We start from the raw sequence: 7,218 nt of genomic DNA, 5'->3' as shown, positions 1-7,218 counted from the left end.
AAAGATATGACAGAGTCAGCAACCATCCTCAGTAGATTTCCATCTAAGTTGTCAATGCCAGGAGGTGTGTCATTATTATCAATAACAATCAATACTTTTTCCACCTCTCCCACACTAACTTTACAAAATGCTTTTCTTTCATATTTTTTTTTATGCATGAGTACGATGGCTCACTCTTCGTTGTTAGCATTTCCTGCCTAAGTTTGCTCACTTTGCCAATGGTGGTGATCAGTGGTGGAAAAAGTACCCAAATGTCATACTTGAGTAAAAGTAAAGATACTGTGGTAAACCAACGTCGCCTCACGTACCTCCCCTCTATTACCATCCCCTGGGGTAGACCTCCTGGGATACCCCCCACCCCCTTAGCCCTGACTGGGAGGGAGGCATGCTCAGGGCTAGGTTTGCATCCCTCCTGGATAGGGCGTCCGCATTGCCGTGCTTGGCCCCCGACCTGTTGATGACAGAGAAAGAGAATCGCTGTAAGGACAGGAACCAGCGGGTGACACGGTCATTCGTGTCCTTACCTCTTGCCATCCACACAAAGGGGGCATGGTCAGTGATTAGGGTGAACTTCCCCCGAGGAGGTAATACTTGAGGGTGTCCAGTGCCCACTTAACGGCGAGGCACTCCTTCTCGACAATCAAGTATTTATTTTTCCCCGGGAGGAGCTTCCTGCTGACATACATGATGGGGTGTTCCTCACCTTCCTGATCCTGGGACAAAACGGCCCCTACCCCTATGTCAGACGCGTCTGTCTGGGCCAGGAGGTTTTTTGAGAAGTCCGGGGTGACGAGTACCGGGTGCGAACATAGCGCATCCTTCAGGGCCTGGAACACCGCCTCTGTGTCCTCCGTCCATCGCACCGTCTGGGGTAGTCGTGCCTTTGTTAAGTCTGTGAGGGGAGAAGCTATTGCGGCAAAGTGAGGTACACATCTACTGTAGTACCCTGCTAACCCCAGGAATGACTTCACCTGCCTCTTGGTTCGGGGGACCGGCCATCCCCTAATGGCAGCGATTTTATTCTTGGGGTTTCACATTTCCCCTCCCAATCTGATATCCCAGGTATTCCACCTCGGCGTAGCCCAGCTTGCACTTGTGTGGGTTCGCGGTCAGGCCTGCATCCCTTAGCGCATCAACCATGGCCTGTAACCTACAAAGATGTGACTCCCAACTGTCACTGTGCACAATGATGTCATCCAGATAAGCAGCTGCGTACTCACTGTGCGGCTGCAGGACGCAGTCCATGAGTCGCTGAAAGGTCGCTGGTGCCCCGTGGAGCCCAAAAGGCAGAACCCGGTAGTGATATAGCCCCCTGGGGTGGAGAAGGCAGTCTTTTCACGGGAGGACGCTGCCAGTGGCACCTGCCAGTACCCCTTCGTCAGGTCCAAGGTGCTGACGTACCTCGCCATCCCCAAGCGGCCGATCAGTTCGTCCACCCGGGGCATAGAGTAGGCATCAAACTAACTGACCTCGTTCAGGCCCTGGAAGTCATTACAGAAGCGGACGGTTCCGTCCGGTTTCAGGACCAGCACTATGGGGCTAGACCACTCACTGTGGGACTCCTCCAGTACCCCCATTTTTAGCATTGTCGTCACTTCCCGCTGGACATCCACCCTCCGGGCTTCTGGTATCCGGAATGGCAGTTTACACACTTTTTCTCCCGGACGGGTGTGGATCTGATGTTCCACGAAATCTGTGCGCCCCGGCACCTCGGAGAACACGGCCGTATCCCGCTGGACCAACTCTCTGAGCTCTTGTCGTTGGGTCGAGATCTTCCCCCATTGCAACTTCAACCGAGGGCGGACCCTGCTGTGGCCGGGTCCACGTTACACACAGCGCCTCGCGTGAGTGCCATTTCTTCAGTAAGTTCACATGGTAAAGCTGGAGGGGTTTTCTCCGCCCCGGTTGATGGGCCTTATAGTTGATGTCGACTACCCGCTCAACGATGTCGTAGGGCCCATGCCACATAGCCAGGAATTTACTCTCCGTTGTAGGGATCAGCACCAATACCTTCTCACCGGGTAGGAACTCTCGTGGTTGGCCCCCCGGTTGTAGACACGCTCCTGGGCACGTTGCGCCTGGGCCATGTGCTCTCTCACCACTGGCCAAATCGCTGTCATCCTCTTCCTCATCTCCTCCACATGTTCTACTACACTGCGAAGGGGAGGGGGGGTTGGCTGCTCTTCCCAGACCTCCTTGGCTAGGTCCAGCAGCCTGCGGGGCCGACGGCCATACAGGAGCTCAAAGGGGGAGAACCCCGTGGATGCTTGGGGTACCTTGCGCACTAAAAACATCAGGTGGGGCAGCAGCTGGTCCCAGTTCCTCCAGTCTCTCTCGATGACCTTCTTCAGCATCTGTTTTAGGGTCTTATTGAAGCATTCCACCAGCCCATCCGTTTGTGGATGGTACACACTGGTCCTCACCTGTTTGATTCGTAACAGATTGCAGACATCTTTCATCACACGAGACATGAACGCGGTGCCCTGTTCCATCAGGATTTCCCGCGGAATACCCACCTCGCTAAATAAATGGAAGAGATCCCGTGCGATACCTTTTGCTGCCACCGTGCGTAGCGGGATTGCCTCAGGATACCGGGTGGCGTAATCCACGATTACCAGGATGTATCTTCACCAACGAACCCACCAGATCCATTGCCACCCGCTCGAATGGCACTCCTATAATGGGCAAGGGAACCAAAGAGTTTCGATAATGCAACCTCGGAGCTGTGATCTGGCACTTCGGGCAACTACGACAGTAGTCCTCCACGACGTGCTTGACTCCAGGCCAGTGGAACCGGTTCCCGATCCGCTCCCTGATTTTCTCCATCCCCAGGTGTGCCCCAAGCAGGTGGGTGTGGGCAAGCTGCAACACAGTCCTAACATACTGGCTGGGTATGAGTAACAAGTCTTTTGTCTCCCCATAATGCTTTACTACCTGATACAATAAATTATGCTTGATTGCGAAGTGGGGGTAGCGCCAATCACTTACCCCAGGTAACAGTATGCCATCCACCGCAATCACCTGGCCCCTAGCGTTCTAGAGATTGGGGTCTTCTAACTGGGCCGTCTCGAACTGACCTGTGAGGATTCCCATGTCGGGAGGTCCGTCTAGGGCCTCCACCTCCATAAAGGGGAGCCTGAGGTCTTCCTCGCCCGGCGGCTCGCTTGCCGGAGCGGGGTCATCTCCCTCCTCCGGATCCTACTCGGGCCCAGTAGACACCTCTCGTGGTGGGGGTTGGGTTGCACAGGCCACCGTCCTTTTTCCTTTTCTTCCTACCTCCCGTGCTCGCCTCCCCAGGTCCCTCCTCCACAGTGCCTGGAAGAGAGGGCAGTCTCGACCGAGGAGAATGGACACGGATAGGTTAGGAACAGCTCCCATGCGCATCTGGCACTCCCCCCTTGGGGTGGTTATCCTCACTGGCACCGTTGGGTACCTCTTCGTGTCCCCGTGTACACAGGACACTGTCAAGTCCTCGTTCCCCGGTTCCTCCTTCCCCTCTCGGGTGAGCCACTGCGGGTGGGCCAGGGTCACCATGCTGCCGGAGATCAGCAGAGTGCTGGTGTCGATGCCATCGATTCGCACAGGAACCATCGGAGGGGCCGTCTCGGTGTGCGCCCAACAGGAGGTGACGTAACTCGCCATCAGGGTTACCCCAGAACTGGGGGATGCGGAGGGCATGGCCTCCTCCCGGCCGGGACAGCTCCACGCGAGGTGCCCCTGGCTCACCACACTCATAACAGCGTCTCTGATCTGGGTCCAGCAGCCGCCGACATCGGTTTGGGTCCCCCTCCCGCTTCACAGCCTCGGCTGGTTCCGTCCGGGCCCCCTTCAGCTCCTCGCCTCTCTTTGTGTTGTTTGTCCCCCTCGCCACGTCTCCTCTCAGCAGGTCCTTGGTGTTCTGGTGAATTGCCACCGCGGTCAGCAATTCCTCCAGGCTCTGCATGCTCACCGTCTTCTTCATCTCGTATGGCAGGGCCCAAAGGTATTTATCCAGAACGAGCTTGTCGAGCATCAGGAGGGACGGTACTTCCGTCAGTAGCCAGCCCTTGGTCAGGCGCACCAGGTCGCTCACCTGAGCCCGGGGGGAAAGGTTGGGGTCAAAGGCCCAGTTGTGGACCAGTTGTGCACGGCGTGCGAGATTGAACCCATAACGGCTCAGTATCTCCCGTTAGAGTCCCTCAGAATTCGCAGCCTGGTCAGTGTTCAAATCAAAGTAGGCCTTCTGGGCCTTCCCAGAGAGGTAGGGTGCCAACAGGCTGGCCCACTTGGGCTTGGGCCATCCTTCCCGCTGTGCCGTCCTCTCGAAGGTGCACGGCTGGTTGGCACTTTCCTCTAATTACCTCCACTTAGAGCTGTCCGTGTCGGGGTGCCCAGCTCCCGTATTCCCAGCAGAGGGAGCCAACTTCGCCTCACATACCTCCCCTCTATTACCATCTCCCGGGGTCAACCTCCTGGGATACCACAATACCTTAATAGAAAATGATTCAAGTAAAAGTGAAAGTCACCCAGTAAAATACTACTTGAGTAAAAGTCTAAAAGTATTTGGTTTTAAATATACTTAAGTATCAAAGTAAATGAAAAAAGATATGCTTAAGTATCAAAAGTAAAAGTATAAATCATTTAAAATTGCTTATATTCAGCAAACCAGACAGCACAATTCTCTTGCTTTATTTATTTATTTACGGATAGCCAGGGGCTTACTACAACATGCAGACATAATCTACAAACTAAGCATTTGTGTTTAGTCAGTCCACCAGATCAGAGGCAGTAGGGATGACCATGGATGATCTCTTGATAGGTGAGTGAATTGGACCATTTCCCTTTCCTGCTAAGCATTCAAAATATAAGGACTATTTTTGGTTGTCAGGGAAAAAGTATAGAGTAAAAGGTACATCATTTTCTTTAGGAATGTAGTGAAGTAAAAGTAAAAGTTGTCAAAAATAAATAGTACAGTACATACACACCAAAAAAAAACAACTTAAGTAGTACTTTAAAGTATTTTTTAATAAGTATTTTACACCACTGGGAAAAAATGAATGGGTTGGAGGGATGAAAGAAAGAGTGATAACAGAGAAAGCTGCCATTGCTTTACTGCTATGACACATGATCCAACTCTAGGGACATAGACCTTCAAGAAAATCACTATGAGACATCGTCGGCCCAAACTTGGGGTTCTGGCTCATGGACTACACTCTGCATAGTGATGATATGAAATTGCTTCAGCCAAACAGCCCAACATAATTAAAGGTAACCAAGGTAACCTGCCTAAATGACTATCGCCCTGTAGCACTCATATCTGTAATTATTAAGTGCTTTGAAAGGCTGGTCGTGACATACCTCAACACCATCCTCTCATCTACCTGGACCCACTCCAATTCACATACAGCCCCAACAGATCCACAGATGACGCTGTCCCAGTTGCACTTCACACTGCCTACTCCCACCTGGACAAGAGGGGAAATAATTATGTGAGAATGCTGTTCATAGATTACAGCTCAGCGTTCAATACCATAGTCCCCTCCAAGCTCATCACCAAGCTGGGGACCCTGGGACTGAACACCTCCCTCTGCAACTGGATCCAGGACTTCCTGACAGGACGGGCCCAGGTGGTGAGGGTAAACAACAACACCTCCGCCATGCTGACCCTCAACATGAAGGACCCTCAGTGGTGTGTGCTTAGTCCTCTCCTGTACTCCGTGTTAACCCACGACTGCGTGGCCATGCAAGACTCAAACACCATCCTTAAGTTTACTGACGACACAACGGTGGTAGGCCTGATAACCGATGGCGTTAACCATCCACGTCAACAGGGCTGTAGTGGAGCAGGTCGAGAGCTTCAAGTTCCTTGGCATCCACATCACTAAGGACTTAACATGATCCACACACAACTGCACAGTCATGAAGAGGGCACGACAGCGCCTCTTCCCCCTCAGGAGGCTGAAAAGATTTGGCATGGGCCCTCGGATCCTTAAAAAGTTCTACAGCTGTACAATCGAGAGCATCTTGAATGGCTGCATCACCGCTTGGTATGGCAAATGCACCACCCTCGACCGCAAATCGCTACAGACGGTGATGCGGACAACCCAGTACATCATTGGGGCAAAGCTCACTGCCATCCAGAACCTCTATATCAGGCTGTGTCAGAGGAAGGCCCCTGGTCTTGCTAAAGACTTAACTCACCCAAGCCATAGTCCACTCTGCTACCCTCCGGCAAACGATACCGGAGGACAGGCTTCGCACTATCTGTACTGACCCTATCTTGCACTAACTCTAAGCACACTCACAAAACTATATATACACACAATATACACATACACTCACACAACCCCCCCCCCACACACACACACACACATCACACACACTCTTAGAAAAAAAATACCTGAAAGGGTTCTTTAGCTGTCCCCATAGGAGAACCTTTTGATGAAACATTTTTGGTTCCAGGTAGAACCCTTTTGGGTTCAATATAGAACCCATTCCACAGAGAGTTCTACACGGAACCCAAATGGGATATACCTGTAACCAAAAATGTTTATCCTATTGGGACAGCCTAATATCTCTTTTGGAACCTCTTTTCTAAGAGTGCACAAGCATACCGACACAACACAAACACACACACTTTTACACTCATCATATGCTGCTGCTACTCTGTTCATTATTTTACTTGTATTATTATCTATCCTGATGCCTAGTCAATGTACCCTGCTTTAATGTACATATCTGCATTTTAACTCTGCATCGTTTTGAAGGGCTCGTAAGAAGGCATTTCACAGTAAAGTCTACACCCATTGTATCCAGCGCATGTGACAAAACAAATACAATTTTATTTGACTTTATTTGAAAATGTAGAACTGTGAGACCTAGGGCGGGGGGGGGAATGGTGTCTGATTGATGGTGGGCTTCAGTTAAATTACTTAATTTCCACCTCCATTTATTAGAGAGAGTACTCCGGAGAGAAAGCCAGATTTCAAATACAAGTGAAGGAGACTGAAAAGAGCAACAGATGTCTGGATGGCTTTCACTCACTAAATGTGCACTCTGACTAAGCCTAAAGCAGATTTGAAACACTCATTCTCTGGAGAGATGAGGTTTTTGGATTGATATTTGTATAAATTATATTGATGTTTTTGTTGAATTGGATTAATATTGTGTTGAATATATGAGAATATGATCTTCTATTGTACTTCACCCACTCATTAAGCTTTTAACCTGTTTTTGCTT

The sequence above is a fragment of the Salmo salar genome, chromosome ssa10 (genome assembly GCF_905237065.1).
Source record: "Salmo salar chromosome ssa10, Ssal_v3.1, whole genome shotgun sequence".
In the NCBI taxonomy this organism is placed as follows: domain Eukaryota; kingdom Metazoa; phylum Chordata; class Actinopteri; order Salmoniformes; family Salmonidae; genus Salmo; species Salmo salar.
The sequence above is the reverse complement of the archived record's forward strand: the minus strand, read 5'-3'. Positions refer to the sequence as shown.